Here is a 16,354-nt window from a genome sequence, read left to right as displayed (position 1 = left end):
AAGGGGTCTGAAGACCTGGATGTTCTCTCATCAACTGCTTCGACTACCGTTTAGGCTGAACTCAGCACCAGGACACCCAAGCGTAATCGCGCGCTTTTTTATAAATTCAACTAACAGAACATAACATAACCTGACAGCCTTAGGGGGGTCATCACTCAGGGCCCGCTCGGAAGGGATCTCAACGTGATGCGTAGCGAGCGAGTCCTATTCGTAGCCCCAGTTTCCGCATGACTCATACCACTGTACATGCGAGCAAGTACGATGTGAATATCGCCTCGCACTCCGACCGACTCGTACCCGTCAGTGAAGCTCTCCACACAACTACAACATGGTCGACTCGTGCAGTGCAATGGGTCCAATTTCCGTGCGACTAAGTATGATGCGTGCGTCAAGCAGCTGGATCGAGTCGGAGCCTCCGCCTTGGATCAGCTTTGGGAAGCATACTTCGGGGGTCGTAGCAGGCACTTCCCCCTGGGCCCTCTGAATTGGTCATGGGGGGGTGGCCGTGGGCCCCCCTGATGCAAGAATGCACAAGGTGGTGGGCACCATAGGGTGCCCGCCACAGGGTGTACGCTTTTTCCCACCCATCCATTTCCTGCAATGGGAGCCTGTGCACAAGTCTGTGCACAGGCTCCCATTGACTTCAATGGAAGTCTGAGCGAATCGAGTCCGCTTACTTAAGAACGCATTGTACTCACTCGATCGGACGCCTGGGGCACGTCTCATCCAGAAAGCCCTCCTGATATGAGCCGTACAGAGGGCTTTCCGGACGGGATCGGAATTGGGACCTTAATGTTTTATCTGCCTCCCTCCACTTTTCTGATCACGTTTTTGCTGGCTTTAGGACTCTGTGCACTTAACCAGTGCTAAAGTAATTGCGCTCTCTCCCCAAAACATGGTAATATTGGCTCATAACCAATAGACATATTTGATTTAAATATAAGTCGCTAGTAAAGTGCACTACATGTACCCAGGGCCTGTAAATTAATTGCTGCTAGTGGCATGCAGCACTCATGGTGCCACTCACGTTAACAACCCTCTAACTCTCACTCAGGCCTGCCATTACAGTGCCTGTCTGTGGCATTTTACACTGCCACTTTGACCTAGCAATATAAACCTTTCGAAAGGCCCAAACCAACCCTTTTTATACGTATAAGTTGCCCCTAAGTTAGGCCCTATCTAACCCACAGGGCAGGGCAGGGTGCAATGTATTTAAAGAGCAGGACATGTACTTTGGAGTTTTACAGGAACCAATGTGCTTTTCACTACTGCAAGGCCTATCTCTCACATAGGATAACTTTGGGATTACCTTTTTATATCTTTTAAGTGTGGTTTCCAATTGTGAAGACATAGATTTTTCACGTTTGGTGCCTCTGGACTTATAATTTAAAATCACAACTTGTGTTGAAGTTGGTTTTTAAATTGCAGCTTGGAAAGTTTTAGAAAGTTGACATTCTGTTTTGGTGCCTGCTGCCTGTCTCATTTATTTTGGGTTGGGTGACAGCTATACTTTGTGTATTTCCTTTAGAGAGCCACAGAAAAAGGGACCGTAGGTGTGTCATAATGTGCCATCTTGGAAGATTGGAGTGAGGAGCTGGGCACAGCCTCACACTCACACCTGAATAGACTATGTCTTGTCACCACCCAAGGTGCATATCCCCCTGTAGTGAGTCTGGAGCCAGGGCAGGAAGGGAGGACCGATGTGAACTTGAAAGCTTTCTTTGACCCCCCCCACTTCAAAGGCACAACTGGCTATTAGTACTAGACTTTTGACACCATGACTTTAGTAGACTTCTGGACCTGTGAACTCTCTGCCAGGAAGTCTAACTCCTGTGATACTGGAATGACTAACACTCTGCAGGGCTGCTGCTTTGCTGGATAATTGCCTTGCTGAGCTGCCCTGCTGCCAGCTGTTTTCCTGCCTGGGTGAGAAAGTCTGGGCCTGCATCTTTTGAACCGACTTTGACTCCAAAGGCTTAATGGTTTGCCTCCTGATTGAAGTCTCAGGGATACAGAAGACTTCCAAGTACCTGCATCTTGACTCTGCAATCTCCTCAGAACGGTACATTTTCTGCCTTTATGTGAGTCGAAACCGGCACATCCTCTTTGAGGTGTGGAACAGGAGCAGGTGCTTCACATTTGGAACCTTCGCATTGCCGTCAGATTTGACCTCTCCTCTGTTGCCGGAGCAGTAGCCGTGCATCACATTTGGAACCAGCACACCACACTTGGAGTTGACGCATCACTACCATTGCGTGGAGAACCTTGATTCATCTTCCCCATTGAGTGGCTCAACCATGACACATCGCTTCCGATGCACCTTGGATCTTCTTCGACATGGATACAATCCTGGATCAAGATACTATTTTTCAGCTGGCCCAACGGGGTCCCTGTATCCAACCTGCGCTCCATCGGGTCTACCTGATCTTTAGACGTTGCCCCGGTCCAGTGCGACCAGCTATCCAAACTAGCTCTTATTGCTTCTAAGCACTATTTTTCAGTTTATTATTTGAAAATTGATATTTCAACTTCTATTTGTTCGATTTTTGTCATTTTGGTTTTGGTTTTATAAATAACAGTTTTCTCTATTATTCTTACCAAGTGTGGAGTCTTTTTGTGGTGTTTTAACTCTGTTACTGTTTGAAGTATTGCACAAATACTTTACACATTGCTTCTTAAGTTAAGGTTGACTACTCAGTGTCAAGCTATCAGAGGGTAATTTAGGGTGTGTTGTGACTTACCCTGACTAGGATTGTAGTTTCTGTTTGTACAGAATGCATATCTCTGCCAACCAGACTCCCAATTTATAACAGTTTCCTATGGGAATTAAAATGGGAAATCAAAGATTCCCCCCCGCTCTTTTTTTCTTGGCACCCATTGAGAGATCAGCTGGAAACTTCCATGAAAGAGACAATCAATTGATATTCTTATAAAGCACAACTACTCACCCGTGAGGGTCTCTAGGTGCTGAGTTGGGGTGGGGGCTAGGCCTGCTGTTCAATCGAAGAACCAGGTCTTGACATCCTTCCTGAATTGCACCAGCGATGGTGATTGCCTGAGGTGCAGAGGAAGGGATTTCCAGGTCTACGCAGTGAGGTAGAAGGATCTTCCTCCAGCCGTCGTCTTGTGGATCGGTGGGATGGTGGCCAGGGCTAGTTGGGTTGAGCGGAGATGTCTGGTTGGAGTATAGAAGGAGAGGCGGTGTTTGAGGTACGTAGGTCCAGCATTGTGGAGGGCTTTGTAGACGTGCATTAGAAGCTTGAAGGTGATTGTCTTGTGGTCAGTTAGCCAGTGCAGGTCTCTGAGGTGGCCAGTGATGTGGCTGTGGCATGGAAGGTTCCGGATGAGTCTGGCAGAGGCATTCTCTATGGTCTGCATTTTTCTGGGTAGTGCTGGCATAGAGTGTGTTGCCGTAATAGATTCTGGTGCTGATGAGCGCATGGGTGACTGTTTTCCTGGACTCTGTGGGGATCCACTTGAACATCTTACAAAGGATGCGGAGCGTGTGGAAGCACAAAGATAGGACAGCATTGATTTGCCAGCTCATTTAGAATGAGGAGTACAGAATGATACAGAGGTTTCATGTGTGGTCCGTGGGTGTGGAGGGGCTCTGAGGACTGCGGGCCACCAAGAGCCATCCCAGGTGGAGGAGGAGGAGACCAGGATGAGGTCTTCGGTCTCGTCTGAGTTAAGCTTGAGGCAGCTGTCCTTCATCCAGGTAGAGACTGCCTTCTTCCAGTAGTGGAAGTTGCTCTTGGCAGCTGTGGGTTCGTCTGTGAAGGACAGAATCAGGTGGATGATGATGCTGAGTCCGTGGTTTCTGACGATGGCTGCAAGTGGGGCCATGTAGTTGATCAAAGTCTGCTTGGAGTTGGAGCTATTGAATGCAGTTGTTACAAGTGGGGAAGGTGAGTCTTGGGTTGCAAAGCTGTCGTAGATATCCTTCAGCTTGTGGTGAAAGAAGGTGGCAAGGTTGTTGCAGAGGTTTTGGGATGGGGTGTCTGTTGCCTCTTTTCTGGATTTGGTGAGGTCTTTGGCCACATCTAATATTTCTTTGCTGTTTTGTGCAATGGCATTGATGCGTTCCCTGATGGCTGCTTTCTTTGTTGTTCTGATGAGGTGGTGGTGTGTGGTGATAGCATATTTGAAGGCTGCGAGGTCTGCCATGATATTGCAGCTCCTCCATCTTTTCGTGAGCTGTCTGCAGATGTACCTGGACTCTTGGAGGGTGGAGGAGAATCAGCAGGCTTTCTTGAAGGGCTGCTTGCCTGAGGGTTTTTTGAGAGGGGCCAGTCTGTTGGCACAGTCAGAGATCCCACGGCAGAGGGTGCCTGCAGAGGTGCTGGCATCCATGGATGTCTGTGGCATGGTCTTGCCACAGACAAGATGTTAAGGAGAGAGTGAGGGGAACCATTAATAACTAGGTGAAGAAGAAGGCATCTTCCGTCAACGTCACTTTCCTCCTTCCCTATGGTTAGGTAAAGGGATTTGTGGAATAGTGTCACCACTCTATGTTTTCTTTCCTAGGCCAGAGAGCAAAATATGTGCCCCTCCCACAGCTTTTTGACAGAGGAAATATCATTTTCATTAAGATGTGTTTCTTGTAACATTGCAATCTTACATTTTAATCTAGATAAACGAGTGAGTACTCTCAGTTTTTTAATGGGTTTACGAAGACCCTTAACATTCCAAGACACTATAAGAAGATTGTCAGTCATAATGAGGAGGGGAGAACATTACAATTAACCATGAACATTCTAAAATCGATAACTGTATGAAGACAGCATGCAGAAGTACTAAGCAGACAAAAAGGTAAAATTGCTGTGAAAGTAAGTGCCAGAGGCATATATTAAAAATGTACATTTCAAGATAGGAAAAGTAGATAAAAGAGATTTGAGATACAAAATTGGAGAAAAAGATGGAAAGAAAGGAATTACAACTCAAAAAATAAAGAATCCAAGAAATAAAAAAAACAAAGATAGAAAAGAGAAGAAGAAAGGAAAGAAGAGGAAGCTAAAATTATAGAGGAAGATAAGTTGACAGGAAGACAAAGTACCTCAGTCAAAGTAGACAAAATACCATGACAATAACCAAGAAACTACATGGATAGGTGGGGACACGCAGAAAGCAAGAAAGACAATGGAAACAGCGGAGACAAGGAAAAACAACAGAGACCAATATAAAGGAGAAATTAATAAGATTAGAATAGAATATGGAGTGACAATTAGAAAGAGACAAAGAGCGGAGTTAATTCAGATGAATAGATGGTACAAAAGACAAACGAAGAAAAACTAGCAATTTAATATGGAAATGATAACAACATATGTAGAGGAACTATGAACATTAGAGCTGGGAAGGGAGGCACTGGGAGGTGGGAAGAATCAAGGAAGGGTATCTGTGCCAGACAAGAGACACCTGTAAGAAAGAGATCACAAAAAATTGTTATGAGAATTTAATCTAAAGGAGCAGCCCTGCAACATTTATGTATGAAACAAGAAAACAGAGACAAAAACTAATCATTGTCGTGGGATAAAAACAGTGGATGTATGAGAAGGAATAGAAACATATTCATGATTTCCCGAATTCCATGTCTTCACACCTGTAGCAAAAAAGAAACTGTCTAAAGTCCTCGGGTGGTCAAATAAATAAGACCTTTCCTTATAGGTAACTTTAAAGAAATATGGATTCACTAGACCATATCTGGCAATCATGGAGTGCAAAGCAGGATGAAAGGAAAGAAACTCCTTACGGCGAGCGGCCGTAGCACGATCCACATCTTGAGAGAAGAAAACCCTCTGGCAAGACCATAGCATCTGCTTTCTCTGCTTGGTCGCTGAGAGAACCATTAACAGTTCAGTATATTCCAGAAAAAGGACAATTGACCCTCAGGAGCAGCTGGATGATGAAGCAGAAGAGGATCCTCCAAGTGTGGGTTGAATGCTGTGAGCAGGTTCCACGTTAAGATTTGTGGTTTCCTCAGGACCAACCAGTTTAGAAATATGAATTTTGAGGTAAGCAACCATAAATTCTAAGGTTATTGCGCCTATCGAGATTTTCCAAGTCCTGTGTTTGTTGTTTAAGGAGAGCTATTTTCTTGGACATAGCGTCAACCTGAGTAGTCACGTCCTGAGCATCACTAATGCTTTGCTCCACCACCGACACTCTAGACTAGATATTTTCTCCTCTAATCTCTGAAGAGTAGCATTAGTGTCAATGACAAAAGGTTTCAAATGTTTAATTTCCTCCATGAAGTCCTCTAGCATTAAAGGTAAAGGAGATTTTGTGGGAGAGCAAAGCTCCTTCTTTTGTCTTTTAAAGGCAGCATTAGTGGAGTCTTTACAGAGGGAAGGCATGATCGCAGGGGTACCTTTTTGAGTGGAGATGGAGGAAAACTCCATGTAGAAATAACAGAGGATATGTTGCATCATGTACCATGTTATAGAAGAAAACCAGATTACCAGTGGGTATCACAGTGCCAAAGAGCCGAAGAAAATTCAAAATCCGAAGAGAAAACAGCTAGGCGCCTCTCTAGCAGCTTTTGTAAAGAAGTAGTATATTTGAGAACACTGGGCAGGTGAAAAAATTCAAAAGCAGAGGAAATCCATGAGAAGAACACATCTAATGGAGCCACAGGTTGAAGAAATACCAGAAGAGGAAATACGAGTATTAATTTACCCGAAGCGCTTTTAAAAAGGTTGTTAGAGCCCACTTGAAAAAATAATTATGCCAGAAAGAATAGCCATTAGGGCGTGTTAGCGCATTCAGTAAAGTTCATCACCACATTCCAATGAGCCAAAAATGGTGGCTGCAACCGGCGATTATATGGGGAACACGGCGCGGGGGAAACAGGTTCAAGAAACAGGTTGAAAAAAAGGCTTAATTAAAGCCAAAAAACACACTATATGAGCTCTTGCACCCACGTGTTCAGTAACTCTGCTACATAACGAGAAAGGAAAGGAACTGCCGCCCCAGAGGAATGAAGGTCAAGGTCGCGTCGCGCAATAACCACTCCACGCATCAGTTTGCGTAAAAGGCCATTTATTAGGACAGGCATGACAGCTTACAAAACATAACATACAAAACATAACATTATCAACTTTAACAATCCCCTCCCTTTCAATCTTCATCCACTCACGTGCTCCACCATCCATTCCCAAATCACACCACAACCTCTTTGCATCCTATTCACTTCCCCTTTCCACTTTCCGACTCCTCGGTCATTTCCATCCATCGCACTCCCGTCTACCACTCTCTCCCATCCTGCGCCTGTAACCCCCTCCCTGTAAGGGTGATTCTGCTCGTCATGGACTCCCCACCCCTCCCAGTTCCCGGAACGTCTCCCCCTTGCCATCCTGTCCTAAACTGGCATGTTGCCCAACATGGCAACCATAACAACACCGCACCAAAAAACCCTTTTCTTGTAGGGTGGGCGGGTGGCAAAAACCTAACTCTTCCCTGAGGCACCGGGGACAGGAAAAGGAAGTTGTTCCTCTCCTGTTCCCCCATAAGTAGCCTCCTACCTAACCCCTCCCACCCCTTACCTAAACCCCTGACCTAACTTCCGCCTGCCGTGTCCTCGCGCGAACACCCCGGGGGAAGACTAGTCTGCCGACCTGCATTCCCCCGGGGGCCGCATCGCGCAATAACCACTCCACGCATCAGTTTGCGTAAAAGGCCATTTATTAGGACAGGCATGACAGCTTACAAAACATAACATTATCAACTTTAACAATCCCCCCAACCTCCTGCCTTTCAACCGTCATCCACTCACGTGCTCCACCATCCATTCCCAAATCACACCACAACCTCTTTGCATCCCATTCACTTCCCCTTTCCACTTTCCGACTCCTCGGTCATTTCCATCCATCTCACTCCCGTCTACCACTCTCTCCCATCCTGCGCCTGTAACCCCCTCCCTGTAAGGGTGATTCTGCCCGTCGTGGACTCCCCACCCCTCCCAGTTCCGGCCACCCAGGGAACCCCCGGAGGGCGGTTACCTGCCCCACCAAGCGTGCACCTTTCGAACTCAGACTCGCCTACACCAAATTGACTCGTTCCACAGACAACTAATCAAGTCCCGCAGCTCCATGAGGTAAAATGCATTTCCCATGTGAGAAAGGTGCACGCCGTCGTCCCTGAAAAGAATAGGTTGTTCCAGCTGGAGCCCGACATGAGCCAGCACTCATAGACCTATTCAGTTTCCTGCGGGCCCTTTCCACAGCCGCAGGCTTAAGTGCACCCCTCCAAATCCTCCTCGGTACAAACTCAGTCCATACAATGCAGGCGCCAGCCAGATTGTTCTTCATGACCTCCAAGTCCCTCTGCATCAAGTGCAATAGTGACACCCCCGATTGCTTCACTAAGTCATTTTCCCCCAGGTGGATGATGATCATATCCGGGCAGCCCAGCTGCGACACTTTCTTTGTCAGCCATGGTAACAGTTCACCCCATCTCATTCCGCTCTTACCCCACCATTGCACTTCATGATGGCTGCTCCTCAGGCCTAGGCTACGACCGTACACCTGCCTGTCAGCATACTTCGAAGCCCAATGCACAAAAGAGTGCCCCACGACCCAAGTGACCGTCTTGGCCCCCGGTCCACGAACACAACCTACGAAGAAAAAGATATTAGTACCAAGGCATGACAAGAAACTACTCCAAGCAGCGTCGCCGTCCAAGCGTTGCGCCCCCGCCCTCACTTGCGCACATAGCGCTCACAGCACCGCGACCTCCAGCGACCAATCCTTTTGATCTCCTCCCATGACCAACCCAAACCCGCCACCGCCATAGCGGCCCCAATCCGAAAGTAATGCGTGCCAAACCGAGCCGGGTCCCTACCCAGCCTCCTCAAAGCCATCCGTAGCACCGCCAACAACTGACCCGACGTCAAACACTTCCGCGACGCATGCACAAAGATCTCCCCTTCCGTCCACTGCACTCTCTGCCCAAAGCTCAGCCACTCTCGCACCGGACACACACCTGCACACCCACTCACCGACAACCACACCCATTTACCCCGACTCACCTGGTCAGTCTTGGACCGCCCCAACCAAATGCCCAGACGGAGCCCGTCCACCCGCACATCAGCAAACAGCCTACCCGGCGCCCCCGTGCCCCCAGCAGCTCCGATACATGAAACGCTCCAAAAAAATCCAGATCATGCATAGGCGAAAAAGCGCCACCTCCCCCCGTCGTAGCAACAAAAAACCAATTCCTGCAAAACCAACTTCAATAAGTCAAACGTGACCGCCTCCCTGGGCAACTCCCCGCCCCCCAACTCAGCCCGCACCCTCCCCCAACCCTTCAACATTCGGCTCAACAGATCCGAACTAGCCAGATCAAAACCCAAATACACCATGCAGTAGAAAGACACACCCGCCAACTTGCCAGCAATCGTTGTCTGTGACAGCCCCTTATCCATGCAATCCAACACAAAGTGCACAACCCACCTTTCGCACTCCTCCTTCGGCAAACACAGCACCCCTGTCCCCAGGCCCACAAACTTCCCAAACTCATTCCAAGCCAATCTGTAAGCCCGCCTGGTAGACTCCGCCAGCGACCTTTCCACCAGACCCACCACTCTCACTCCCCCCATGCCCAGATACCCTCCGGCACCTTGGTCTTGCAAGCCTCCGCTCCCAGCGCCAGCTCCCTGAAGCGCAGCCACTGCGAACGAGATAATGCATCCGCAATTTCGTTATTTGCGCCATGCACATGTTGCGCGCAAAACAGCACATTGTAACGCAGACATAGCAGCATGAAGCTTCGCAGCAAGCGCAGCACCCTCAGATCTCTCGCTTTCTGATTGTTGACCAAGTCCACCACCGTCATATTGTCCACGTGGAACAACACAGACCTGTTCTTGAACTCCGGGCCCCACACCAGCAACGCCATCAACAAAGGAAAGAACTCCAAGAAAGCAATGCTCCTGCCCTGACGCAGCCAATGATCCGGCCACCTTTCCGCGCACCAGCGACCGTCCCAGAAAATTCCGAAACCAGCCGCCCCCGCTGCGTCCGAGTAAAGTTGAACCTGCCACACCATCCTGTCCCGCACAAAATCCAAAGACACGCCATTGAAATCCTCGAGAAAGACCAGCCATACTCGCAAGTCCGACCGGACCCCCAGAGTTATCCTGACCCTGTGATGTGGGAGGGCCACGCCTGACATGGCCATGCCGAGCCGCCTACAAAAAGTCCTCCCCGCCCTCACCACTCTGCAGGCAAAGTTCAACAAACCCAGCAAGCGCTGCACAGACGTCAACTCCAGCTTCTGAACCGCAATCGCGCCCTTCAAAGCATCTTGCATCTCAGCCACCTTCGCCGCCGGTAAGCGTGCCTGCCAGGCCACCGAATCCAATTCAATTCCGAGGAACGTCAGACAACAACTGGGCCCTTCCGTCTTCTCTGGTGCCGAAGGCACCCCAAAATCTTGAGCCAACAACTGAAACTGCTGCAGAGCCTGACCACAGTCGCCAGAACGTCCAGATCCCACAAACAGAAAATCATCCAAATAGTGGGACACCAGCCGGTGCCCACTGCGGTCCACAAAGGCCCACTGCAAAAAGGAGCTAAAGGTCTCGAAGAGCGCGCAGGAAATCGCACAGCCCATTGGCAGCACCATGTCCACAAAAATGGCCCCATCAAACTGCATACCCAAGAGAGGAAAATCCGCCGGATGAATGGGAAGAAGCCGAAAGGCCGACTTGATGTCACACTTGGCCATCTCCGCCCCCCTCCCACACGACCGCACCAACCCAATGGCATCGTCCACCGAAGCGTACAACACCCTCGAGTCCTCCTCGGCAATGAAATCATTCACCGACCCACCTTCCGGCCAGGACAAGTGATGGATCAACCGGTATTCCCCTTGCTCCTTCTTGGGCACAACCCCCAACGGTGACACGATGAGATCCGACAATGGCCACTCCGAGAACGGACCTGCAATCCTGCCCTCCGCAAACTCCTTCTCCAATTTACGCGCCACTACCCCCGGCAACTCCTTAGCAGACCGCAAATTCTCAGCCCAACGCCTCTCCCTGGGCCCCTGATAGCCAATCCGAAAACCTTCCACAAACCCCCAGTACAAACGCAACGCTGCCTCCTTATCAGGGTACCGGGAGAGCCATGGACCCATGGCCTCCACCTTAACCGGAGTACGGGCCCTTCGGCCCAGGCTGCCCCCTACCCTTGGCAAATTTCCACTGCTCCAAAAGGCGTAGCCAAGGTGAGGCACTGCGTGACTGGGTGGCGTCCCCCACACTTAGAACACTCATGTTTGAATTTACAAGAGGGGCGGTTGCAGAAACCTTTGTTAAACCCCCAGCATGCCCCTGAAGCGACCGGCTTGTATTGCTGTCCTGCTGAGCCAGACCACACAGGCTGGTTCCCATGTCCACTTGGGGTACCCTGGTTACCCGCCCCAGATTGGGCCGGACGCGGCTGAAAGGACCGATACATGACCGGAAGACCGCTGGCCGTATGAGTAGACGCCGCCGCCTGCGTCGAGGACATCCACTGGATCCAAAGCTCCTGATCCACATCCCCCCATGGCTTATCAGGGTTAACACTGACCCTAGCCCGAAACTCCTCGTCGTAGCTCAACCAGGCGAAACCCCCAAAATGAAGCTGCGCCTTCCTTATCACGTCCATATATTTAAACAATGCGATAGCCCGATCCCCATGCTTCTCACAATATATACTCGCATAAATCAGAAAGGCAGATGTCCATTTCTCCATAGTAACCGGCACCCTCGGCCGCCTGGTCAATTGCCATTCCTCCTCCTTAGACCCCTCCTTCGCATGAATCTCCCTGTGCAAAAGCTTAAACACATCCACATCCTCGTGCCTCCAAATCCTTGCCTTAGTCTTCTCCGACAAATGAGACCCCAGGGGCATCCCCGGCCCCATGTACGGCAACTTCTTTTTCAGTTTCTCCACCCCACTCACACCCTCCTCCTTCCCTTCCAGGTCTTCCACCTTGTCCATCTGCGCGCTGGCCGTCGCGACCTGCTTGCCCCCAACAGCCTTCACAGGCTCCACACCCCCTTGGGCTCCTGCCCGCACAGACCCATCCCCCACCCCCACCGACCGGCAGGGCTTCTTCCTTCCCCCATTCCCCCATCCAACCAGGCGTCCCACCAAGAGCCCTCACCTGACAAAGTTGCAGGAGCCTCCCGCACCTGTCGCCGTGTGTCCGCCGGCCTCGACATCCCTCTGCTGGCCCGACTGGCGCCATCCCGTGCCTCTTGAGAAGCACCAACCTTGGTAGCTGCCCCCTTAGCCTTGCACACACGTCCAGGCTCACGCAACTCCCCCTCTTCCAACTCATCCTCATCATCCTCATAATCCAACCATTCATCCTGAACATCCAGCGGCACCACCTCAGTCACGACTCTCTTAGCACCCTTCCCTTTCACACCAGGCGTAAATTCACACTCCAACATGGTCGGTGCCCGCTCCCTCGGTGGAGGGCAGGCCGCCGCGGACCCCCCTGCATCTTCGTCCTGGCGTTTGGAGGCCGTTTTGCACCCCGCCGGCCCACCCCGGCCTCTGCCAGCTGACCCTGCTGGCCTGATCGCCCCCCGAGCCGTATGCGCTCGGGGAGGCCCCAGTGCCACCAGGTCTCTGATCCGTCAAGGCAGTCCCTGCATTCTCCACCCAGACCCATTGTCCTTGCGCCCCAGGGACCCCCCTACCTCGGCCACCGGCCGACAACCTGCCTCGCCCTGGTGCCTGGGCCCCATCACCCATGGGCACCCCTCCCGCCTTCTCCTCCCTGGCGGCACATAGGCGCTGCCACTCCCTCTCATACTCTTCAATGACACGCCGCTGGTCCCTCGCTCTCTCCTCCTCCGTCATCTGGGCCCACCGGTCAAACATCGATGACTGCCCAGGCCCCCCCGGCCCCCCATTCCCGGGCAAGGGTGCCGCAGCACCACCCGCCCCCTGCCCTGCCCCTCCCCGCTGCTGTGCCTTCACGGGCCCTTGCCCTTGGAACCCTGTGACTTCACCACCCCCTTACGGCCCCTAGACAGGTCGACCGGCTGCTCAACCGCAGTGAAACTAGCCTCCCCCAGATTCCTCCCCCGACAGCAAGAGGGCGAATTCATCCCCAGCTGCCACCTCCCACTCATCAGAGTCCTCCCCCCCACTTCCATCACTACTCTCCCCGTACCCCGCCAACTGGCTCAAGCTCCTGGACAGTCTGGCCTGAGACGCCAGTGGGGCCTGTCCCTGCACGTGCTCCTCGGTACCCAGCTCGGGGCCCTCAGGACCCCCACCCACGGCCCCCCCATCCTCCTCCGGGACCACCTCCCCCCTGCCCCGACCTTAGCAGGGAGACTCAATCTCCTCCCTCCCTTCTTGGGGGGCTCCTGCACCTTCTTGGCCCTCCCCTTCCTGGGCCCCCCATCCCTTGACCCAGCAGGCTCATCCTTACATGCAGCCACCACAGCCCCCACCCCTGCTGACGCAGACCTGGTCGGGCGGGTCATGCCGACCCAAGCCTGGTCCAGGACACCGGGCTGGAGGAGATCTGCCCTCCCAGCCTGGCCAAATACTAGTAATGCAGCCCTCACCGCCTCAGCGTCAGGGACAGCCATTGAAAAATCAGCAAATTAACCCTCCGCGAGATGCGTGAGAATCGGCACCCGCACTTAACGTCCGCGAGATGCGTGACAATTAGCACCCTTCGTTTGCCGCCCGGAGCTCCCGCTCCGATATAAGTAATTAATCGCTAAATCACACTCCGCCTAATTGCGCCGTATAAACTAGCCTACTCGTCGTCCTGGGACACCAAAACGACGAACCCAACACTAATTCACACACCACCTACCTAAATTAACACTCCGCCTAAGCTCACAGGAACCTAACTCTTCCCTGAGGCACCGGGGACAGGAAAAGGAAGTTGTTCCTCTCCTGTTCCCCCATAAGTAGCCTCCTACCTAACCCCTCCCACCCCTGACCTAAACCCCTGACCTAACTTCCGCCTTCCGTGTCCTCGCGCGAACACCCCGGGGGAAGACTAGTCTGCCGACCTGCGAGCACCACCGAGACACGGCCATCTTGTGTTGTGTCAAGCCTTGCCCCCCTGAGTCATTATCCTAACACGTGAGATGAGTTTTTAGCCATGATACAGACAATTCACATGTTCTCAACTGGAAAACATTTTAAATAATCCCTCTCCTCAAGTATAACTTTTTGAAGAGCACCGCAACATCTCGCAGTTGGCAAGAAAGAGGCACTGGAAGCAGAAGCCGAAGTAAAGAGGCTTGTAAGGACTATGACAAGGAAACCCTGGCTCACGCCGGACATTACTGAGCGGGATTCCCTCTGTCATCGTGCAATGTTTATGGTTATTCCATTTGCTGTTAAGCACCAAAGGCTTACAGTATGTCGTTCTTGCTATGCAAAACTCATAAGCGAAAGAATGAATACAAACATGTGAACTCCATTTCACTTTTGAGTTTTTATTCTGCGTTTAAAGAGCATGCAATCACTGATCCCCCTTAAAAAGGCATTGTTGTATGCTCCTACTATAATTATGAACTTCACGAAGCCCCCAAAGACTTCTAACGATTAAGAATCTATAAAGAATTGTCAAAATTCAAATATTTGACAATCTTTTTTAAGTATGCAACTAAGCAACTGCAGAGGCCTAAATCGACATACATGTAGCTTTAACTAACACCCAGTGAAAGACATTTCTGTAGCTTGATTTTATGCGCATACAAATATAAAATAAGCTTGCATTTTCTTTTGAAACTTAGAACGACTTTTGTCAGCTCTCTCAAATTATATCACACTTGATTACACCTATTAGCAAGTCTTCTGCAGGGGCTGATTACCAGCATCATCACTTTCTGACAAATATTCACCTGAGACCTTGACAAAATGCTGCTTTTAGCATCTTGCAGTCTGACCAGCTGCTGTTGGGAGAATTTAACATCATCAGTTTGTAGGACGCACCTGGGACCAAGGGCATGCAGACTTTGGCAATGTTATACAGACAGGTATGACACTTGCTGACAGAAGGTTCCATTGTGCATTCAAACTTATTGTAAGTCTGCTTCTTAAAATCAGTACATGTTGTGGCATATTTACGAGCTCCTTGTTGTCGCTCTTGCTCCTCAAAACGTGGTGAAAGAGCAACATAAATGAAAAATTAGTTTTAGGAAACCATGCAAGTCTTCCTTAACTTTCATAAGTCTTGAGTAAAGCAACGCAGCACAAATTGCTACATTTCATTACTCTGTGCCAGGGAGGTTTTTTAGACACATTCCCAGATATACCAGAATGGTAGACCTGGGATTGTGCCATAAACGTACGCCTCCCCAGATGAGGTGTAACGAGGAGAAATATGATTATTTCTCCTTGGATTTTCCTCTTTCTAGGTGTGCTTCATTCTGCAGCACACATAGAAATAAGAAAAACCACAGAGGAATGTTTATATGCAGGAAGATGACCCTTCCTGCACAAAACCAATCCTACTTACAGACCATGCACCATGGTGCAAGGGTGTCTGTGTTTGCACTATGCAGCTAAAAGGGCACCAGCGCAGGGGAAAAGCCATACAGTCAAGGTGACTTGCTGTGCTGCACTGCACTGTGTGGCTTAGCCGTAAATATGATCCTTACTTACGAATGACACTAGCAAGGAATTATCAAGAGCACCCATACTCTGAGAACACCACATATCTTCTTCGAGTATATTGCATGTTTTCAATGCTGAGATCTTATTAGCTAGCCCTTGATTTCAATCAACATAACATGCAGGGGTAATGAAACACATAATTTACCCATTTTGGAAAATTAACTTCTTTTTTTTGATAGACCCACTATACTTGCTCGACTCATTTTTTAGGTTTCGCTTGCACATCGTTAGGGCTGTGCTTAAGAAATCTCTATTGTTTTTAATATAAACTTAAAAGAGACTTACATCCTGCTTTCTCTCTTTCCTGGCTTCTCATTGGTTCCTGTGCGTGCCAATTAAAATTTCTCCATGTCTATTGGCTGTAGAATATATTCCCGCATTTACCAACACTTGTTTCTGGGCTGCTGTTCTTATCAGTTTACGGCTACCAAAAAACTGTTAAAATCCGCTTTGATGGAACTACTTTTTCAAAAAGTTTTGCTTTTTTTATTGCAGCATATTTATATAACAATTTGACACCCCGCGAGATTAAATGATTTGCATAGAATCACTGGTTGCTGCACGGCGCCACTGAGAATCGAACCCCAGCTCTCTAATCAGCAGCTCTAACAATTTCTCTACGCCCTCTCCCCTTGTGCGTTTTCTGTCAGGGAGCTCTTTCCTTCTCCCGGAGGATCATTGATGAAAACAGCTATTTATTC

The sequence above is a fragment of the Lissotriton vulgaris genome, chromosome 1_1, assembly GCF_964263255.1.
Source record: "Lissotriton vulgaris chromosome 1_1, aLisVul1.2, whole genome shotgun sequence".
In the NCBI taxonomy this organism is placed as follows: Eukaryota; Metazoa; Chordata; class Amphibia; order Caudata; family Salamandridae; genus Lissotriton; species Lissotriton vulgaris.
This window is presented reverse-complemented; position numbering follows the sequence as displayed.